This window comes from Galleria mellonella, unplaced genomic scaffold (assembly GCF_026898425.1).
Source record: "Galleria mellonella isolate WM207_F2 unplaced genomic scaffold, CSIRO_AGI_GalMel_v1 utg300, whole genome shotgun sequence".
Taxonomy (NCBI): domain Eukaryota; kingdom Metazoa; phylum Arthropoda; class Insecta; order Lepidoptera; family Pyralidae; genus Galleria; species Galleria mellonella.
Window position 1 is genome coordinate 361,092 of NW_026442068.1, and position 24,955 is coordinate 386,046.

The 24,955-nt window shown below is 33.1% G+C and overlaps 2 protein-coding genes across 3 annotated transcripts in view; both read left to right on the forward strand.

Moving 5' to 3' along the window:
- The window catches only part of LOC113523460 (zinc finger protein jing homolog), a 173,707-nt gene that overhangs the window by 59,211 nt on the left and 89,541 nt on the right, over nt 1–24,955 (forward strand). The window lies entirely within an intron of this gene.
- The window catches only part of LOC128200883 (uncharacterized), a 29,486-nt gene continuing 24,658 nt past the window's right edge, over nt 20,128–24,955 (forward strand). The window contains exon 1 of the transcript XR_008252944.1: nt 20,128–20,320. The gene's annotated coding sequence lies outside the window, so the exon portion shown is untranslated. The remainder of the gene's footprint in view (nt 20,321–24,955) is intronic.

The following is a 24,955-nucleotide window of genomic DNA, read 5'->3' on the forward strand; positions in this document are numbered from 1 at the left end:
ATGTTACTTAGCGCCATGAGTAGTGAGTACTTTGATATCATGCAACCCTAGTAAGTGCAACGAATATCTCCGAAAACCGTATAAAGTGGTTCATCGTTTTTTTTTTGTGATTTTTTTTTTCTGCATGCTTGACAAAAGAAATATCTGACTAATATAACATAGTTTCAGAATGGAACCATATTACATTCTATTATAATATTAAAATTTTACGTTGACGATGTCAGTACATAGAAGTTTTTTAAGAAAAATGGATATGAGGGATCTTTAATAAGAGTAATAAAGATCAAAGTAATATTGTTTTTTACAATTTTATATGTCTGTGTCTGTATGTATGTTTGTTCGAGCATAACACAAGGTATGACTCTCTAACATTAAATTGATGTATTAAAAATAGTATTTTTTTTTTTACATATTTGGTCTTTTACTAGCACATACTTATCTGTCCCACCTGTCAACCATTGAGGTATGCAGAAACAATGGAACTTTAAATACATCGATTCAAATAAATCTCTGCACATTCTACTATTCTGGTACTTTTAATTTCACCCTTCTTGGGCATGTCATTTACTTGGTTGACATATGACATTATGGAGATGTCGGTAGGTAACATCCCCATAATGCCATCTCTTATTAACTAGTATGTGTAGCTAAGTATCCTTCATAGTACATTACTGAAATTTTTACACAAGTTCTTTTTTAATTAAAACCTAAAGGGCTCTAGTACATATATTAAGAAAAACAAAGTACTTTCTGTTTTGAATGAGTCGGTTTGTAATCGTCACCGTATTGTTTCGCGTCGGAGGTTGCGTCATAACAAAGCTATCGTCGCAAATCGTTGCCAGAGGAAAGAGGTCAGGGAACTGGAGCCCGCCCACTCGTTCGATAGGCGAAGCCTCAGTTCCCACCATCCGGACGGAAATAGTGTTCATACTACTTACAATATGTCGATTACTCACACACCTCAAAAAACTCTAGCCAATTCGCTAAATTACCACGAAATTTTCCCTAAAACTGATGTTGACGCTTTTTCCTTCGTAGTGAATTAACTTTATTTTTGAACTAGATTCACGGTGTATAATTTAGTTTTCAACCGACTTTTAAAGTCGGTTGGAAACTAAAGAAGAAGGTTTTTCTCAATTTTTTGAAGGTTTTTCGTTTGTAGTCTTTTTTTATATTTGCTAGTTCATAATTCTAAACCGTCAGTTCTAAACCAATTTAGAAAATTCTTATTATGTTTAAAAGGATATACTTACAGATTTGTCCCGTAGAAATTTTATCAAAATCGGTTCCGTAGTTTAGTTTTTAAATAAAAATAAGTAAGTGTGTCACAATTGGACTCTTTTTTTTTTGTGAGACAATCTTTAATTATTATCGTTAAAAATACAATGATTGCACGTTTTACATAATTATTAATACCCTTTTTTTTACACTTGTAACCGTGTAAACACCTTTTTTAGCAAATCCAATTATACGTTTCACTTGAAACAATAAATGATAATGGTACATGCATATTCAAATTGTATTCGCATTCACGTAATCAGAATCGTTGATCTGTGTTTTAAAAAAAAATCTTTCGTGGACGTTTGATTATGAATATTTTTAATAGCGCAGTAAGGGGTCGCAGAGCTCAAAAAAGTTAATGTATAAGTATTTGATCAGAGTTTCGATACCGCATCGATTGTAATTTCCGAACCGCAAACTGTGTGAGGGTCTCTTTTCAGAATGAAGTTCATTAACACATCAGTCGTTTCTCTTTTTCAATGTCTCTGATGATAAATATTTAGTAGAATAATATGAGTAATGCATGATAAGTCGAAGGCGGCATTTATGATCTTCATTTCTGAGAAATTTTATACCGGATACAGCACTTTGTCCGTTTGTTGTAATTGTATTACGTATTATCTACGTATTAGCTTTGTCTTCGTATTATGTCATGATTTGTAACAAAAATGAATATGATAGAAGTATATAAATACTAACTGTTTTCTGCAGTTTTGCCTGCGTGTATACATATATACATATCTATCACGCCTGTCTTTTAATATTTATTTATTAAACTTTAATACAACTAGAAAGTGTAAATGGCGGACTTAACACCATATGGCGTTATCTACCACTCAAAATATTATAATATACTACACTATACATATATGGAGAAAATTTTCTATATATTTTCTCCATAATTTTTACAGACAACTGATAGCCATACGAAAGAAAAATAACTATATAAGTGCAACTGCATATAAGACACTGCAAGACTTGTGGGAGATTAGATCAAAGATCTGTATCTTAGGAATCCAGGCGCGAATCAGTAGGTATATGAAGTCTTGTGTCATGATAAAATCAAGCCGTGTACCAAATTTAATTCAAATCCATTCAGCCGTTTAAGCGGGATTGTGTAATAAACACGGAAACATCTTTATAAACTTTCACAATTGTGATGTTAGTAGGATGTTCTGTTAAAAATGTGATTCATTTTCCCTCTTTACTACGGGTGCAGTGGCGTTGACCCCCGCTTTGTTTACAGTCCGTTTCTGTACGCCTACTGTTGCATTACCGCTTGTTTACCTATCTATATTGTTGAAATGCTAGTACAGATAACTGCAGCCCGATCGCTTTGATTTATTCACGACCGGGCCTTCCCTGCATTTTAACGATGGCGTTGATTCAATTTATGTGGAATAGAACTTACTGTTATTAAAGAAAGCGAACCGTATTTATACGCGGAAAATATGATTTTTTTTATATACACTAATTATAAAGAAAGAAAGAAACTTTATTTTACAAAAATATACGACTACACCCACACAGGACAATTACACTTTCATATTAGTGTAGTGCAATATATATTGCTCGAATCGGTATTTTTATTTCTAAATAAATGTAAGATATGTACGAGGTATCTGGAAAAAAAATATACGATAAAATTAAAATAATCACATAATAAAATATTAGAAAGAAGTAAATATTTAATTCAAGTAAACTAAAGATTTAAGCATCTTTGAATAGTCTTTTGTTTTGTTACCATCCATTTGGAATGTAATTTCAACAATAGGCAAAAAACTGCTGTTGCATTTTTCAAAAGGTTTTACTATATAAATAATTAATTTGTTTGAATACAAACTAGTAAGCAGTATCAGATCATAAAATTTAAAATTGTAGTATATAATTAAAATAAATCAATGAAATAAATCATTATCAGAGCAGACCAGTCCCTACAGGCAGCACCCGTTCACGAGTATGACAGACGAGCCACATATTTTAGGGAATTTAATAACCTTTTTTTTTTACGTGGGGAAATCCTCATGGAGACCCACACACCCCGGGGGAGGCATGTGGATACTGCCGGACAGGGAATTTAATAACCTGGCCCAACACGCCACCACCTGTTTGGACATTTTAGTGAGCATGACTTACTTAAGGCCCCCAACCACCTCATAAAGTTTAATAAAGTTCAAAAACTATAAAATAAGTATCTTTCTTACAAATGATATGTGTTCCTTTCGTTGAATACTTAATAAGCCATCGTGATACAAAATATATGATCTTCATAAAATGTCTTGTTGCAGCATTACTGTATCACGGTAACAGCTACAGTTGACCGTTGAGAGCTGGCGTGTCTCTGACCAATACGTGGCTTTTGACCAGTCACGCACTTCAAATTGTAACTAATGTGAGAGAATAAACAACTGCATCTACTCGTACCCAAGTACGTCCACTTGGAATTAAAATAAGTGAGGAATTCAGGTAGGCGTCACGTCGGAATGGATGATTGCTGTCATTAAATCCACTGAGCAAAGCCAAGCCTTATTAAGGTTTAATTGAAAATAAATTTTACTCGGCACTTTATGTAGTTATAAACAACATCAGCTTGCAACTCTATGATCAACATTCACACACGTTCCTTGCAATCACACTTAAAAACCTTATAAGTATCTTGATTTGTTAAACGATTAAAACCCCCATTAAACAACTTTAACACCCGCCCTTTGAAGTTCATGTGCTAATATTTTGCTTGCTAACACCAATAGAATCTGGAATAATTTCCGTGAGATCATACTGCCTCTTATGGCCGACTTATGTGGTCACCGCTGCGGTACAAAGCTATAAATTGCAGTGATATATCCATGTTGTAATGTCCAGTCGCCTTCGAGAGACTAGTACGCCAGGGTCTCCGTTGTAGGTCGATGCAGTTAACTCGGTGAACATGTCATGTTTTCTTATGCATTTGGAGTAAGCCTCGTTTGAGGAGTACAAAGGTTTTTCAGAAAATTAATACACAAGAAAAGTTTTAGCTGTCAATAGCAATGATTGGAGAATAAATTATAATCATAATAAAGTGATATCTCGGTTTTCTTCATAAAAGATTTTTTGAGGAAAACAGAATTTTATTGATGATTAAAGTTTAAGTAAATTTTATGTTTAGGGAATCAGAATTATCTTAAATTATCGATCATTACCAAAAAGCATTTGCAATCTGATATCATCAAACGATTCCTTACTCTCATAACTTGAACTGCATGTCTAAGCCGATACGGTGAATGGCGGTAAACTATTCACTTCACGATGCATCAAATAACCTTGTCGATATCCTTGCAGTATTGTTTCTTTTATTCTATTTCTAACAAAGACTTGGTATACAGTCCAAATCACCATAAAAATAAAGCAAATGGTTTTATGATGGTTTAGAAAGGTATTAGACAAACTTTGCCTACTTTAATTTGAATCGGTACGGTTTAGTTGAGCTCTACGTCTGAGAATAGTCCAGATCGTAAATATTATAAGGTATTTCATTTAGTGATAATTTGGTATAATCTAGAATCTTGCATTGATAAAAAATATAACGTTAAAATAAACTCTCGTAACTGGGAAGTTATATCTTTAGTATGCAGACGTGTATGGATGGTAAGGTTCTAAGAATGTTTATTGTGTGTGCATTTGTATTTTTTGTATCCCTATAGAAATGCTAATACAATATTAGCATTTTATGTCGCTCGTTAAGCTTCTTTTTTAGATAAATATCTAATACAATGATCATCAACAACTTGACGGTCTAAATAATGTATTTTGAATAAATAAACTTACTTTTTAAATTCAATTCCGTGCCATCAATGTCGATTTAACGTTTACTGATATCATCACGATATTCTACTCTGCAGACAGGTTTAAATATCGCAGAAACCTGGTATTATTATGTAGGTTACTTGGTTTAAATGCAGCGCACTGACGCCATTGGTACTAAACCGTGCAGTTTATGCACCGATCAAGGTTTTGTTGCATAGCTTCAAAGAAATAGAGCCGTCGTCGAAAGGAACAGTGCGCAGTAACGATTGTACAGCAATAGAGGTCTTTATGTTTGTATTATGTACATCATGAATAGGTGGACACATGTTATTAAATGTATAGATGTTTGACATAAATGTTATATTTATTAAAGTTTATATAGGATACTTTATAAGTGAATCGTATTGATTTTTTATATAGCAATCTTGATAAAAACTAAGATTTCGTGTAGGTTACATTTATACAACTAATTTTTAATCATCATCGTTAAATAGCTGGTATTTGTCCAATGTTGAACATAGGCCTCCCTATAAATTGTTATAAGGAAAAGCCTCGTTCCTTATGGCAATTTACAATTGGGAGAGGATCTTATATTGTTTTTGATATTTTAACATAAATGAATACACATAAATTTATTTTGCTTGAAAGATAGTATAAAATATGCTATATAATATATAGTAGTAATCACTAAAATCTGACATGTAAATTTAATTTATTAATTCAAATAGCTTTTGTCCGTGACTACGTATGCATGTTTTTTTTTGGAAAATTTACCCCCTTATGGGTTGAATTTTCAAAAATCTTTTCTCGATTTTAGCTGTATATTGATGTAATGAGTCTTTCAGTTACTCAATCAGCATCTTTTACGAGTATATATGTATATTTCGATCACGTCTTAACAGAAATAAAAATTGTAACGATTATATTTCGCATACTATACTTTGGAGTTGGTAACATTTTTCTAATATATCTATTTTATTGAATCATATTACCTGTAGTTGAAACAGTAATTATAAAATATGTATGTCGAGGCTAGACTCTGGTCTACATTATTGTCTACAATAATGATAAAGAAAATACTATAATACAGTGTTTCAAGAAACTGAACAACGAGAAACCACAAGTAACATGAGTTTAAAATGAAAATAGTTTTAGAATGTTTTATTGTAAATTGAAAGTGTGTTCATACAGTGTACGAAATGTAAAGAGTATTTCACATATTGATTATTTTTTTCATATTTGTTGATACGCGTTCAGTTTGAATTGTGTATTATATTTAAACAATTTATGTAAATAAGATTCAATTAGAAATAGACTATAGGAATTGTTAATGGAAGAAAATATTCTCCTTTATCAATATTTAAATCTTTTTACATGAATATATTTTTTGTAGTTTTAATATAATAACTATTATTTTTACGTGTATTTTAGTGGTGAAAGGTCGACTAGTTTCGGGCCCATCCGGGACCCTTTGTATATATTGATTGTAATATAATGTGCACTTACAAAATCTTTAACAATACATTTTTCTATAGTTGTTGACGGTTTTAAATATTACAGTTTCGTCAAACAATAGTGATCTGTCACAAAATTGGCCATTTCCAGATGTAGTGTAGTTCTCCGGATTTTGTTATTTTCCTACATTGATTTACAGCGTCCCCCCGATTTGTCGAAACGTCCTTTTGTTCCAGACGACTAAGTTTTTCTGAGCTGCTTTGTCTTAACATTTCTATTGTGATTTTGTTGGGCCGTAAAAATAAACATTTCGGCTTTACTGCCCTTTACTCTATTGTTGTGAGTTGTTTTCAAAATCAATTATGTTGTTCAGACTTGTTCAGTGTTGTGAGTCAATATTGTGTTTTTGTTTAACTGTATGTATGTAAATGTTAAGAATACTGTAAAACAGTACTGATAGTTGCATAATGTTCGGGCACTAATAGCCGTGGCCCTGTGACTGCTGTTTTGTTTTCGTAGTAAAAATATCGTAAATGTTCCAGGACGTTATTATTGCTATAAAAAAGTATATTGAATGTATATTTTTTTTTTATCTACGTTATTACTATGCTATTATTAATTTGCACATCTATTACAGACTCTTATGAATCGTCAAATTGTAATTGTTATAAATAGTATATAAAATAATATTGAATTAAATTAATAGTCATTTAAATATAAATAAGACGAGAAAAAAAATAGTTATACACTTCACATTAGTACAATGTACAAATACATGGATTATTGTCTTTCAAATAGTCATATATGAAGTACTTACTGAGTTTTACTTTTTTTTATTTACCATAGAAATAATTTATTTTTCTTCTTAGTAGATTGGATTGTGAGGTTTATTCTGGATACTTTTTTATGTTATTAATTTTTTTCTTTAAATCTATCCAAAGTATTTACATATTTATTTGCAAAGACGAATTTAGACCAATCGAGCGATTCCTGGCTAATCTCCTGTTTCTCTTAAATTTTTCTTTAATGTAAACCCACCACCAGATGGCGAAGAGCATTCGTTACTTAATATTGCAATACAATAGGTGTATTGCATTGTTTTTATGTTTTGCCTATTTTTTTAACTCTTTTTTTTAATCGTATCTTGTTCTGTGTTCTAGCTCATTTTCTATGCTTCATGTTCTTTTAATTTAAATTTACTTTTATATATACCAGAGGTAGACTTTCTACAAAAGTCGTTTGCTTGGGCACCTCTGTCCCATTTGTGTTTCTACCGTGAAACAGTTGTGCTTGTATGGCTGTGTTTCAGTTTGAAAGGTGGGATATGGCAGAAAATTTACAGGATACACAGGAATAACACCCGAGTCCTTAGGAATGGCAACGCATGGGGGGGGCATCTAGGCGAAACAGTATACCCTGTTATGCCCATGGTACTTGCTCATGTCTATAGGCGACGGTTACCACTTTCCATCAGGTGAGCTGTCAGCTTGTATGACATTCTAAGTTTATAATAAATAAATAAAATACATAAAAAATATCGCATAATCGGAAACAAATAATACTTACTATCTGTTACAAAAAAGCGATGATTATAAAACAAAACATTTTTCTTCATTCTCATATTTAAAAATATTCAGCCATATTTTGTTGTTAAGTATTACATAAAAGACATACTTTGAGAACTATGTGACTATGAAAATTCTTTTGACCACATATGTACGTTATATCATGTGATGACTTATGTAATATAGTGAACAATATCTATATTTCTCAGCAAGAGACGTGTGTAATTGTAAATTAATGAATATGTCTCGGTAATTAACCGGATTCCCATGGTGTTAAATTAATTAAAATTATTTTAACTGACTCACTGCTTAGTTTTTTCGTCACGTGTAACAAGTCGATGTGAAAAATTACAAAAAACCCTACTCTTTAATTTCGCAAGGCTCTGACGGTTTGTGGCCGACATATTTGTTTTCTGGTGACGTCATGGTGAAATCGTAATAATTAGCATTATTAGAAGATAGTGTTCTATCACTGAAATTTCACATTTTCAAAGATACATTGACTTAATAAATGACAATTGAACCTTCTGTCCAAAACGTAGATTTCTTTTTTATATATATATAATTTTTTTATTAATCCAAATTTTATTCATTTTTCTTTTCTGTATCACTTTTTGTTGTTCTATCATTTACTGGTCGTCTTACGTTTCCATAATATAATGCTGCTGTCTGTCTGTTTGTTTTCCTATCTTCGCCTCAATTCTCACAAACTACTTCCCATTCTTATGCGAGGCGATCAGCGGTTATTAAGTGTAAGAGAGACTAAAAGACCTATTGTTTTTCAACCCGTTTTTTTTTTTTCGCAAAACTATTCAATTACATTTGGGGGTGGATCTTTACAATAACAGGATGTTAAGAATTTCGATTCCTCTCTGTGTTACATACATACGTACTCTTAGAAATGAATCAGGTATATAAATAGAGCAATACCTCCTGTAAATCCAGATATACCTACATACATACTTTTGAAAAACATTACCCTCTTTACGTCTACAATCGGATAAAAACGAAATAATTGTATTCAGAAATGTATATAATGTCGGTTAGGTACTTAGATAAATTAAAAACAAAACTCTCATAAAAATAACATTGAAATTGGTTAATTTCACAAACTTATCTATAAATAGATAATTAATGATTATGTGTTTGGTTTCAGGTAATGTAAACTGATGGCCTTCTGTAACAGGGTTGACAACAACGATGCAGGTGAACTTGAATAAGATGTATTTAAAAACAATATGGCGGTATTTAAACCCGTTTATTGCAAAGTCGTCGCTATAACACTTCGCTAAACGAAGAAATATGTATTGAAAAAAGGTAGAATTCAAACTATATAAGTAAGTATAATAAACATTATATATATATATATATATATATATATATATCTATCAACATATATATATATATATATATATATATATATATATATATATATATATATATAATTGTGATACAATATCATACTCTAGAACATTTATAATATTTGATTAATAAGTTTATTTTATCTGTATATATATAGAAAAATATTGTAACTTATGAATTAGTAAATATCGAATTTTAAATTTATTCTAAAAATATTTTTTTAATGCAGATAACGTTTTTAATTTACTGTATATTTGTTCCCGGAAATTGGCAGCCCTGCTAGATGAAGGAATGAAACACAAACAGCTTGTGGTTACAATAACATTGTGCGGCGGGTGTTTGCAAATGCATTACGTTTGCAGCTATCATAACCAACTAAGCTTATTAGATATTGCTTGTATCGATAACTACACAGCTAAGTGGCCAACCGACTGATTGGGGACTGTTATAGGGTTGCTACTTCCACATTTAAAATATAATATGAAGAAGTATAAATTAGTGTAAAAGTAAAGATTGTTTAATATTTTATTATTAAGAATAATATCGAAACATGCTTCTAAAATGCATTTAAGAGTCTTAAAAATATTAGTTTAAGAATAAATTGTAATTTGTAATGCACCCTATTCGGAAATATAAATGATGTAAGTACGAATCCTAGGGGGGAAGGGATTGTTAGTAATATAGATTATTGATGTCATTGCTAGCAATATACTCTCTCAAGTCGACCTCCGCGTGGTCCACCCTGGAAACCATCGGGCTGAAATCCAGGCGTATTCATCACGATGGACTAATCTGCCTTTTCATTCTCACCTATCATCCCTCACTGGTGCCCACTAACATATACCGTTAGCGCAAACGGGGTTATCATTCCATTATCATCAATCAAAAAAGTACGGATCCCGTCCAGACGAACTATACATATTATTAAAATTGTAAAAATAATATCGACTGAATAATTACTATGATATCATCTGCTTCCTGTCATCTCGTCTGAAATGTTATTTTTGATTACAACAGAATAATAATGGCAATGACAATATTAAAAATTGATATTATTTTGTTATAATACCCATGGTTTGAGTCATAGCTCTATAATTCTACAATAAAATCCCTTGGAACAAATGTCGACATTTGGGAGGCCCCAAGATGTTTAATTTATTCGGGAACACTCCTTTCATCACTCTCTCATAGTCAATCGAGCGAGGCAAGTGGCTTGGCATGCCGTACCTTACATCACGTACTTACCCAGTAAAAAACTGAATTTGAACAACTCCGAACAAACAGAAGGCTGTTTGTTTGAACTTGTTTAAAACGGTTTTCCAATAAGTATACAAGAAAAAAGAGCTTAGTCATAACTTTAAGTACACTTTTATTTATTAAATAAATAATAATAAATTTAATCAAATTATCGAATTCCTACATCTGAATAAAAAAACGGTCAAGCGTGACTCGGGCTCGATCACCTTAGTTTTGACAGACGGACAACAAAGTGATATAAGGCTACCGTTTTCCTTTTGAGATACGGAACCCTAAAAAGAAAACAATGACAGAATAGTACATAAAATCAAGTATATAATCAATTATTGGGCATACTTAATTATGATTGATTAATTCTTGATTATACGTGAAATAACATACACATGTTTATCAAAATGGCAAATGTTGACAAATACCTTTGACTACCCCATCAGAGAGATTGTAGTCATAAGCATATTTATTTTATTTTTATCAAATATACTTCAACTAACACAATCATACGAACGTATTCAATATCATCTAACTATTACACAAATAACAAGATATCGTGAACTCCTCCAAGTACTACACAACAAATACGGCCAAGCTATCGTATAAAACGAGGTGCAGTCTCAAGCAGCGCTTGCACCATCCTCGCCGTAAACTCGGATAAATCGCTCGCCGACAAACCACAATCACTGTCGTGTACAGTAAAATCCAGTTTTACTGGGCGTCTCGTTATCTAGGTTAGGATTTTTATATACTGCATCAATGTATTGGACATTAGGATCGCTATAATCGTATTGTTATGCAAACAAAAATGTAATGTCATTCCAGTTTTTTTTTAAACAACTTCCAAAATGAGGTTGTCGATCCGTCTGTATCTTTTATGTCGCTAATTTTAAACCGATTTTTATTATATGTTTATGCAATCGATAAGGATTATCTCAGGCTCGCTCAGGCCACTCACGTCTAAAGGTCCTGAATAGTTCTGAAACTGGCCAAGCTTTTTCGACTAAAATACATGTATGTTATTTTGGTCGTTAACATATTAAAATATAATGTGTACCTATCAAATTTATAATATTAAGATTACCTATTTATATTCATAGCCGGTCATAATACAGTAAGACATTTGAACATACTTCAATCAGGCGAAATGACAAAATCGTAAATTTCAATCGCCAAGCTCGCTTGCACTTGCATGCAAGCAAGCTTGCTGGTAAGCCTGCATATAGTATTTTGACAAATTCTTAACTGTGACTTAAGATCTCCGTCTTATAATAGACGCGCTAGTAAATCCTCTGATTATTAGAAGCGCATGAGCATCAACTTAAGCACCTGTGGATCGCTACTTACAGAATCGAAAATGCTTGTATCGATTGTATATATTATTATGTGAATTACTCTGTTAAGGGTGATTATATGCTTATTAACCTAATATGATGTAATCAAGTGTATGACTGTACTTAGATTAGCTCGTGAAAGCGAGTATTTTGTCCATGGCCAGCGCTGTGGGTCGGCGAATGCAAGGCCTCTGTTGCAATAACTGCAATTGCACTCTAATGCAACCAGGCATCTACCTACTCGTAACGTACTCAAACCGGTACACGATTTATATGCCCAGTTCATTTGCATACATAACGTTCGATATGTATATAAAAGGATGCCTTCGCAAATCTAAAGTGCTTTCACCTTTTTGGGAAACGTTGATTAACTCTTCTTTATTGCCGTTTGAATGTTCTACGTCCGTGCGTTTAAATTGGAACAGGTATGGGAATCTCAAGGGGTCATTGGTTTTGAGAGGTTTACGAAGTACTACGAAATAATTCTAGATTCTTTATGAAAATATTTTTTTAGAAACGTTTAGTTTTTTTTACGTTATGTTTTTTTCAGTTAACTGTAAATTATAACCCCACATTAACACAAATATCCACGAGTGTATATGCTTTACATAGAAACGGATAAGTTTACTACTCAATCGTTTGAAAACCACTTTAATACTATTAATTCACATTCCACGCCCAACAAAAATACCCATATTAGTATATAGACACTAACAGCTTAATTAAATTAGATCCAAACAGATATAAGTTCGTAATGCATTCCCACTTTATTATGGCAGTATATTATACAGACTGTTGAAAAAAATGTTTCTCGAATAATAAATCTAATAATAATCTAATCTTTTAATCGTCTCCGCGTCAAGATTTTCTTAGCATAATGAATCAATTAAATTTACTACAATTATAATAATATATTAATTAATAAGAAAACTTCACGGTATTCATAACGCGGGGATAATTTCTCCCGTTCCTTGGCGAATTCCGAAAATCTTTCTTCGTGAATATCTCGTTATACGTAGAAATTGTGCGCAAAATTTCAAGTCTTTCAATGCTTTTATACTTGCCGACATTCTACAATTCGTCAGTGAACGCTGTTTAGAACCGCCTCATTTCTTCGTAAGTACCTACAATCAATAAATACATTTTTGATATTTATTCAAATAGAAAACCACATCATTAAATGCTGATTCACAAGGTGATAAGATGTTTCGTATAACAAAATCATTATAATTTATCAAGTGTTTCATAATATTTTTATAGTTATTACATATAAAGTCGTAAACCTTCAAAATGTTTGAAATACCTTATTATCGTCGTTGTTTAAAAACACCAGGGGGTATATTTAATTATAATGGTCACTTTAAATTCTAAAATGTTGACTCAACTATGTTTTAATTGTAATCCAACCACGAACAATGCCATGACCCGGTAATATCAATAACAAAAATATACTTAACCAAAGTGCTCGCCCGAATAGCTATTTACGATGCAGCTTGACCTAAGCTTTCTCGTGTTACAATACAGCGATAATATTTCTCATGGCTTTTGTTTATGTGCTTGTTGACAAGTTGAACAGTAAAGTACTCAATTCCCTGGTGATACGACCCTGGTTAACGAAACGATCGTTTTACGAGAAATATTGAGAATAATGTAAATGTACCATGTCGATTACTGCGACATTTATGTTGATGTATTTGTATGTAGCCCTCGTAGAGAAGTTGATTATTCTCGGTTATTACTCGTGTTTTGTAAAAATTCTATAACTAAATAAACCAATAAAGTCCTAAGTGAACGACCAAAGTCCACGTAAACGTTCAAACCTTAAAGGCCATAATATTAAGCTGACAAAGCTTTCGCTACACAATAAGATTTGGTCTTTTGACTTGCTCAGAGGTGTGGGCGAGTTTTATTTATTAAACTGCACTGGTTTATTTCGGAAAATAATAATATTAATATTACAATGAAATATATTCCTATCTACGTAAAAGTTGGAAGTATAATGCTGACCATTACAGACGACATAATTTTATATTGGAATCCTGTTATATATTTTTTATAGAAGAGATCTTGTTTCACGTCGATAATATACCATGCTGATTAAATTAAAATAAGAATATTCTTATTCATCATTATCATCGTATTAGCTTTTAACTGTCCACTGCTGAACATAAGCTTCCTCCTAGACGTGGTTTTGCCAGGAGTCGCCATGCTTGGCAAGCGGATTGGCAACCGCAGTTAGGCTTTGGAGATGTTTTAAGACGGAAGCTGCTGCCCATCCCTCGCCCTCTGTTAGTCGCTTCTTACTACACCCACGGGGAAGGAAGGGATGACACCTATGCCGGGACCACTCGGAATACCTAATATTCTTATTGAGCGTGGGTAATATAGATACCAATCCGATATCTATATATTGGAATCCTCTAGACATTAATGGCGAAAAAAAGTTCACCACCCATTTCGATATCGCCCATGCCAGTCTGATAGCTATATATTTTCGAATATGTTAAAAGTCTGTTATCCAATATTATTGTTTGTTTAACAGATTTTTAACATATTTGTTATTGAACCAGTATATAAATATTGTAACTAAAATATATCTATATTAATATTGTTATATATTACCCACCCCTAATTCTCATATTTGAAAGTGCATCTGTTGTTTAAATTTACAATAAATGTTAATCTTGAATTGAGTAAGGAAGTTTGTCTAGTTTCTCGATATCTAATGACACCTGAGATTTGTTAACAACTGCGAGTAAAACAAAGGATATTGTAGATTTGTAGCGTTTACCTCAGACCCTCGAGGTTTGCGAAATCGACGCTTTGTGCAACTATCGCTCTTGGCGTTGGTTTCCGGATCTACGCCACTTGTGAAGAACTCCGTACACTGTTCATTTAACATACAGCTCTCTCATTACCAGAGCTCACTGCAGTTTGGTCTTGTCTTGGTCAACTCTCAGGGAAAACTTGTATCTTCAGACACCACCAACTTCTGAGACTATAAACTACTGTTGAAATGTATCTAGTACCAATGGAGTCGAGAACTGATTGGTCTTAGTGTAAATTATTACTTCGTTTCTTACCAGTTTCACAACCGACTCTGAATAACATTGGTTTTTGATAATTTATAGCGTTATCCGTAACAAATGTATCTGATAAAATTGTATTAACCGGCCCTAAAGCAAACGGCCACAGTTTGCCGCACTGAATGTATTTGGGGCGCGGTCATCGTACCTTACTGCATGTCGGGTGTAGGTGTCGCGCTCCGGTGACGTCGATGCTTATCCGCGGACAATTAAAACGTTGTTTCGCGACCTGTTGCTTTCCCCTTCACCCATCTAGTTCGCCACTCGACTGGACCGCGGACCGTCCGACCCTCAAGTCCCCATTCAACTTGGAAAGGATTTATTAGCTAACAAGTTAAATTCAGACAACCAAGTGGGTTCTCGATTAGCTGTGTTAGAACTTTTGTTATGAGGTCGACAACTTTTATGTTTATAAATCTTATAGTAGTGCTTTCAGAGCACGACTCGTTTCGTCGTCGCCTTTAAAACCTCTCAATCGGCCGATTGTTACATGTGAGAACATAGTGGAATAAACTTTGCTAGACGGTTGAAATGCTACGTCAATTACACAACAGAGCCATATTGTTTACAACACACGATCTCGATACCGGCACGTGCTTTCCAATAAAAACTTTGGAGGTCAAGTGTAGTAGGCGTATTTATATCGGAACGAGGCTATGCGCCGCGTCTGTGGGGGCGGTCATTAACTGGGTCGCACGGGGACAAAGACCTCAGCCCCCACTGAGGGGGAAAACTGAGGGTGGTTTCGCTTTCCTCGCGCACCGTCGTCGGCCGCCCTCGGCCGCGCTCGTTTGCTCTCGCGCTCTTTCAGTTCCGCGATTCTCCCCGATATTCCTGCGAATTGAAACTAGACGGCACAGTGGAAGTATCCGCGATAAATGTTTACTCTTCGCACTGTACGCGGGCGTCGGCTGCCAAGCATCCACCTCAAGGGGATTAATTTGGAAGTTCTCATGCGAGAATTACTTCCCGACCGGAACAATTTTCCCTGTTTGCGGCCGAATAAGGAGATATCCCGAGATTGAACTGTCAGAACGATTGCACTGCGATTTTTTTCGCCTATTGTTTGTTGGCTTTTTATAATTTGCCCGGTGATGCTTCTCGTCCGCTTTGTTTTGGCATTACATGGCAAGGGTGATCGGAATGAATAAATGCATAATATTATTTAATTATGTAAATCGGTAACACAATGACGCGTAAGTGACATCGACCTGCGGCCTACAGGAAATTGGTGTCGTGTTTCGGACATGTGAAGGGCAGGGACAATCTTCGAAGGCGATGCAGCGCATATAATGCGCAGTTTTAACAATGGCACTTTGTTTTTGTTAAGAATGTGGATCAAAAAATTTATAATTGTTTATATTGTAAATGATCTGTGCTTTGTTAGTCGAATTTGCTGAACTTACATTATAGTTATTACTATTAAAATATCTGCCGTATCCAAATATATTCACCAAAGGTTTTTGATTAGTGACCAAGTACAAGTAAATGCCGACCCTCAATAAGATGGTGCGATGACATCAAAGTAAAATATATTGCAAAGAGTGAGCCCCTTTATTCTCATAAAAACGTCAAACCTCTCATAAACCAATTTTAGCTATTGAACTGTTCTTTTCTTTTTGTAAATTTTTCAATTTGAAAGACTGACAGAACATCCTATTAATTAATATATTCGTAGGTTTGTAGGACGTTTTACTAATTATGAATAAAGGGATAAATATCTATGCGACAAAGGCGACTTCTTTTAAACTAATCAAACTATCTCAAATTGTTATCGTTAAAAAAAAAAATACAGGCCGTGTATTTTTTTTATATGATGTGACAAATCATTCATACTTGTGCATCCATAGATGTCATCTATCAATGATAACCATACATCCTTTTTGTATGAACGTCTGGGGCGTGCTACTAACTACGTAGCTGAGGCTCTAAGTCGCAAATGGATGTGTGATTATGTCCAGCGCACTCTAATTACGACCGCTGAACTGTAATTAACAAATGCAGTACAGTACTTACCTCGCATGGCTTGTATTCTTCTTTATTAGGCCTAACGAGGTGTAATATGCCATTGTAATTGCATTGACATATAAGGGGAACAATTTTGTTGCTAAGAATATTTCAATGTAGGTGATAGGTGTTGCGGAATGTATGGAGACGACGAAATTGACCATATTAACAGATAAAAATGATCAATACAAATAAAGAAAATTAATATAAAAATGGTGTTGTGGCACATGAACTTAGTACTTGCAATGCTAAATTAACTATTTAAACTTCATAATAAACAAACAATTTTCTTGTTGCACTGTAGGCATAAATATAGATATGACTCTATAATAGGAAACATAATTAGGGGTGTCCATCTTAAAAATAGTCGGTATTTATATTCGATATAAAACATAAAATCTTAGCATAGATATTTATCGATATATCGCTTGAATAAATCGATATTTTTCAATATCGAATATTATTCACAAAAGTTTAATTATGACCTTTTTCCAGTCAAAGACAGAAGGTTTGCTGTCTTTGATTTTGTGTTTTAATTTTAATTATGTCTAAAGTCATTAGTCATAAACATACAAAAATCATTACATTAACTTGAATATTACAACCATCCAATAACTATAATAATAAAATATAATAAATATATTTTGCAATAAACAGTGTCAACTTCATCGTAATACTATATATATGTGAAATTCATTTTTAATTATTTACATTAATCAACAGTACAGGAGTCATGTACGGAGTAGTAACATTTCTCCAATAAAAGGGATCGTAATTTAATCTTAAAAGAATTGAGAGATATTGAAAGAATTAAAAGATATTCAAGAAGTTAATATCTCTTAATATAATTATAATTGGATAAACACAATTATTTTGCATTAATTGTATATTTGCTTTCGTGTATTTTGGGTAAAAAATATCGTGTATGTCCCATGAATTAATAAGAATTAATATATTGAATATAAATTTGAAAACTTATGAAGATAAATGTATGGATGGATGTTTATTACACTTTCACGCAAAAACTATTCTACGGAATAGAATGAAATTTCATAGATGGATAGCTTATATACTAACTTAGCATATAGCATGCTCATATAGAATCAATACACTGATTTACGTGTACAAAGCCGCGGAATATAGCTAGTCTAGAATTTGGTCAATCCAAGTGCTACATTTAATTTAAATCTGTTAAGCCGTTTAAGCGTGTTCTTCGTCACTTCCTTTCCCGTATGTGTCGTAAGAGGCGACTAAGAGAGCTTTTAGTAGAGGGATGGACAGCAGCGTCCTTCTTGAACCAAACTGCGATTGCTAACTCGCCTGTCAAGTGTGGCAATTACTGCCTAAACCCTCCTTATGGGGGAGGCTTATGTTCAGCAGTGGACAGTTAACGGCTGATACAACAACCATCATAATACCAAGTTCCTGCAGACAGACTGAGTTATGGATATAAATTATTAATCTACTTGTAACTTCATTTACTTATATAATTAACAGTTTTTACTTGCAACTTCGTCCCCGTGTCTGAGATAAAAAGTACGCTATGTATAATATGTTCATTCCTATTACTATATGACTCCCGAATTTCATGATAATTGGTTGAGCCGTTAAAGAGTCAACAGGTAACAAACAATCAAATCCACTTTCACAATTATACTATTAGTAATGATTTTCCTATTTGTATTCAATCTTACAGGTGTACATAACAAGTAGTCGTGACAGTAGCGAACTAAATTAAAAGACCTCGCGTGCACCGCACACATGCTCTCGATTTTTTTGCTCAGTTGAATCATTGAATGGATTTCCTAGATACCTACGTACAGTGTATGACGTGATCGGCCAATAGCAACGACCTAGACAGAAGCGACGCGTTGCGGCAGGTCAGTGTTCGCGAAACTGTTCGCACTATAGAACAGGTCACTCCTTTTATGCATTTCTCGATCATTCCACACGTGAAATGCTCGTTTAAATTTATAGCTTGCAGCAAATGACAATAAAATTGCAGTCAGGAGATTACCAAAAATGGAACGCATCTGTAGATTTAGAATAGTAACTGAACACACCCACTGTTTGAGTATTTGGGAGGCATTTTTACAGGATTTTTTTTTGTTGTCTAGTCACATTTGTTGAAGAGATTAGGTTGCTAGTGGCTCCATAATTTGTCATTAGGTGGTATCTTTAACAAGTCTATCTAACAGGTTTGTTCACCTTTGTCCCATTCGTGTTTCTACCGTGAAGCAATTATGTTTGCATGGCTGTGTTTTGTTTTGAAGGGTGGGATATGCCAGTGAGTTTACAAGGTACAGAGGAATAACACCAGAATCTTCAGGAATGGCAACACAAGAAATCATGGACGAAACAGTATACTCTGTTGTACCAATGATATTGCTCATGTCTATATGCGACGGTTACCACTTTCCATTAAGTGGGCCGTCAGCTTGTTTGCCATTCTAAGTTGTAAAAAAAAAGTCTAGACGTACAGTATCGTTGGCATTGTAGTAAAATTCTTGATGAAACAAGAAAGAATCAGCCTTGACAAATCATCTACTAACGAGGTACATACTACACAAAATAAATATATATTTTCTTTCGCAAAAAAAAAGTAACGGGGCACTAATCGTTTACAATATTAACGAATAAATTATTTTATTACAGGTATTTAATATAAACACCTCAAAAAGGTCTATGCCATATTGAATTGATAATACCGTTTTGGATTTAGAATGTGGAACCATATATCTAATGGTATATTGCGCTTCGTAAAGAAAAACAGCTGTTTCAATTGTTACAAAGTTAAGGTCTTTAATGAGAGTACATAAACAGCATCAGTTGTAAAAGAATTATAAAAATCGACTTATGTAGTAATTGATGACGTAATCATATAACACAGCCATAAAAAAATTCACTTTTATCAAACGCCAGCAAGTGATTAGATAATGGATTGCTTATTTAAATGAAAGAAAATATTATATATACCAGAAGTATACTCTGTTATGTCCATGGTACTGCTCATGTCTATAGGCGACGGTTACCACTTTCTATCAGGTGGGCCGTCAGCTCGTCTGCTATTCTAAGTTGTATAAAAAAAAAGATCAAGCGAGTCGATGGTACACTTAGTATTCAATTGTGATTCTATGGTAAATACGAGTATCCGATAGGTTTCCGAAAAACAGCTTGTCCAAAGCCCCATGTATTACAGGTAAATCAAAAAGCAAGAACTAATAAAGACTAACAATAATTAATACTAATAAAATAACCAGTGATATGGACTTCCGCAAGATAACACCTAGTTCAGTAAAATGACTACCAATAACTCCTAACATGAACGAAATTTTACAAGGGTCACAGAAAACATTCTAATTTTAAATTTATTATGTATACGATGAAACGAAAAAGTAAATAATTGATTTTGATATCAATTAGTGATTTGGATCAGCGTAGAAAAATAATGATCATGGTGACTAAAAAATCCATTAATTTTTATATTTGCTGTGAGATTATTAGCTGTGAGAATAGTTTTACCTTTTTACCTTTGATTAACGCCTCAACAACTCAACTGTTCTGTATTTGTTCGTTAAAAGATATCGATGCTTAATCGTCGATAAGGCTCCTTGGCAAGAAAGGGGAATCACAAAAGGAAAATAGTAATGACTCGGAGTACATAATCGGAATACCTAAACTGCCAAAAGGTCTACCCAAAATAAAATTTAATGGGTTGTAAAAGCACTTTTTTTTTTTTTATTTTCGGTTAGAGTAGGTACTTTTGATTGGTTAAAAATACTAATCTAATATAGCTGTCCATGTGTCTTTAAATAAATAAGCTATCTTTCAGATAAGCTATCGATCACACACCATTCTTCTCCTCTTATCTTTTTATGCACCAAATCTGTCCCCGTGTCGATTCGAGCGCGGACCTGGCGCAGCCAATAAACTACGTTATCTCATTCTCTCGCAAGTTTGAATTATTTATCATCCACCACACTGATAGCTGTATCTAATTTGAACCCCGCTCCGTATACACTGTACATGTAATATGTAATATGCCACTGATATCGGGTTCAATAGATAAGCAAATTAACACACAGTGGGGCCAATTCTGAAATGTCATTCTCCGAATCTTATCTGAAAAAATTACAAATTTAATGTAAAGAAATATATTAGTGAATTTTAGAGATGGCACGTTAATTTACATGGTCTGCTTCATACTAATTATAACTAATATTTTAATAGTGATATTCTATTTGTTTACTCATTATCCCCATTACTCGGTAATACACTCCCATACCCTAGATTCTGGATGGTCGCGCACAATGCAGTTATAGATACGCTTCCTACCATGACTGCTCAGGCTAAAAGACAGGCTTTTTCAGGCAGAAAAAGACTTGACGCTGCGACTTTTCCACGATCTTTTCTGCTCGCAAATGTTTAGGTTATGGTATGAGCCCTATGTCGAGATATTTCCATAAGACTCTTTCTACGCATAGGATTCTTTAAAAAAAGAGATTTCTTCAAGCTATGCAACATACGTGCCATATGCCCGTGGTATTGCAAGCATTCATAAGCTACGTTAACCGTTTATCACCAGGTGGACCGTATCCATGTTTGCCACCACAATAGCATAAAAAAAATATGAAATTGTGACTTATCACATTACACATATACATATTTATCAATTAATATTTCTACGAAAGATGTCTATCGAACTCTATCTATACGTATTATAGACAATATGTTATAGACAATATAACAAGAAACATGTTTTAGGGTAATTTATTTTTAATCTCCTTAGACAAAAAGTAGTTTTAGTCTAGAGTTTCAACATTTACATAACTGAGAATATATTGATTATTCCGGATAAAAAGTATCCTATGTCCTTCACTATTTTAAATATAATATGTACGTTGAAATTTATAACGAGTGAATGAACCGTTAAAGACATCATGAGATTCTAGATGTAAGAAATGAACTCACGTTCATATTTATTTCATAGCAGTAGTATGAATTTTATCAGCATTGAAAAGTTTATGGTTTGTTACCGTTACCATGATCGCACCATGATATTGATGTGCATGATAGATGATCACTATTTCGATGTGTACATAAATAAAAATCAACTGTACAGTGTTTTATATGCACTGCAAAATGTTTGTTATTGCAAAAAGTGGTGAACATCGCCGTAATACATAAAAACTTTAAAACAAACTTACGTGTAATGGAGAATACTTCACAATAGGGTTCTGCACTCCAAAACGCTATAAATAAATCAGAAATTTTTATTTATACTTTATAATATTTTAAAATATAATTTATCAGAGACGTTCATGTATATGAAGGTAGCTTAAAAATTCTTGCTATTGGAGAGCAACACTCTCAGACGAGTAATAGTTTTCAAATTATTTCAATTTTTATAATATAATAAAATTGTAACTATTAGATGATGTCTGTACATGACTGATCATCATCATCATCTCTGCTATTATCTGTCCACATTAGAGATATTTAAGAAAAAATAATATAAGCCCTTTTAATAAGAACAGTATAAGCCAAAACCATAATTTTTATAAATTTAGTTTGCCTGGAACAAACACACATACAGACAGTATGTTTATTCTGATATCACGTAAAAACTACTGCACCAAATTAGATGCGATTTTCATATATAGTTATATTTCTGAAAATCTAACTTAAAATCTTGTACATATTTTATTTTGAAACGTCATCGGAAAGTGGTATATTTAATTAGTTTTCATACAGTTAAAATTCACGTGTACCTGGTAGCGGGTGAAAAGCTAATTTTTAATGTAAAAAAAATTGTCCTCTATTTTTTTAATAATTTTATGATTTTTAATTTGGTTAACATAACATATATACATATATTTAAAACATTAAAGAACCTAAGTTGAATTTCATCGAACTATCTACTATTTTTTATTATATATTCTTAAAATACATATATCATTTTCAAAATATATGCAACTAAATCGTTTGCCTAACGGTAGCAGTTCTTCAGTAAACAGCGCCATAAAGTATACTGAAAAAAAACAACTTTTTAACATTAACAGCCGGAGTATTATAATTAAATTGTAAGTTTGCCGTTTTCCCTACCGAACCCTAGCGTTTCCTACGAGTACTTACACGTACAGATGGGCAAAGCACCGGGTTTAAACCCGGTGCTTTGGTAAAAACCCAATAAACACCCATAAACTCCCATAATCACCCAAAAAAATAGGTTTTTACGTATTTTTTTGAAAATATGTAAGTAATACCAATAAATTATTTTTATAAATTGTATTGATCAATTCTACAATATTAAATAAAACGTTAACTAATAATATTTCAGGAAATTTTAAAAATCTATATATAATAAAATGAAAGTAATTAATTTTCAGTGTTTTCATGTTGCAGTTGATCAACATGTTGGCCTTTTGCTTCCCGTAGATACTTTAAAATTTCTTCATAACACCTCGTTCGCACACATGGCCGTATATATTTAAATTCTTGAGCCACTAACAGTCCGAAATACTCATTTCTTTTATCCTCTTCTCCATAAATTAAGCATTTAGAACAGTTTGTTTCTTCTTTCAGTAAATTTTCTTTTACTTTATCCTCGTTTTTTTTCTTTGTTGCGACGACGCTGGGTAAATCATCTGGACACTGGGTCTCACTATCGCCAAATATATTTGGAGATCGGCTTCGGCTACGGCTTGGCAGACATTTTTTCTTTCTACAATTTTAAATTAAATTTATTAGAATAAATGCTTCGAACACACGCGATCTAAGTACCTTTTGTGTTTATTATACCTTACCTACCTAGGTATAAAAAGAGTACTTACGTAGATTTTCTTTTATTAACTGTTTTATACGAAGATCTTGATCTCTCAAATTAGCATCCATTTTACTTCCAGTGATTATCAACTAAATTAATAATCCACAAAGTATTAAATAACGTTTTTATGAAATATTTAGCACAAAAACAATACCCTTTAAATATCGATCGTCAGTAACTGTGGCTGACTTACCTATATTCTAGCAAGCAGGACTGCCAGATGTGAAGGGGAAATCCCCAATAAATTGTTGCATGTGACTGATGATGTGAGCATGTTCGTTTCATAATAAAAATGTTGCCAGGTAACCAAAAAGTCGTATGTTTTTGTGCGAATTACGATCATAATCTTTACGATCGTACATTAAAAAATAGACAAATAATAGTATGAGTACGATTTAAATCGTATATCTGTCAACCCTGCTAGCAAGACAGCGACAAAATCACGTTGCATAACAATGTAGCCCAAGCTTATATCTTATGAAATATACGGAAGAGATACGGACTTAGAAAAAACAGAAATGTTGTTCTTTGTGGAAGTCATTGATGAAATTCTATGTATTTTAGCCCGCAAACTTTCTTCAAACAAAAACAGCGCCATCTAGTATCGAGTTCTGTAATTATCTCTTTGTTTATGGATTTGAAGTAAGACCGCCACGCATGCAATACATTATGACTGGGGATTCCCCTATTCGTCGACGCTGAATATGAGGCGACGACAATCACTGTCAAACGTGTTCACTATTACTCTGACTCTGGTAACGTGACTTCCTGGTAACGTGTTAGGTAGGAAAAGCAGTAAAAAAGTGCATATTAAGGGAGCAGATTTGAAATAATATTTATACTTAACAAGAAATAATTAAAGGTAAGTGGATTTTTGAATGATACAATTATATCATGATCACTTAACAATTTTAACTTAAAATTAGATGTATTATTACAAGCTTTTATTTAGCTTGCGTTATGTAAATAAAAGTATGTAGGTATGTTCGTATGTTGATGCAATTATCC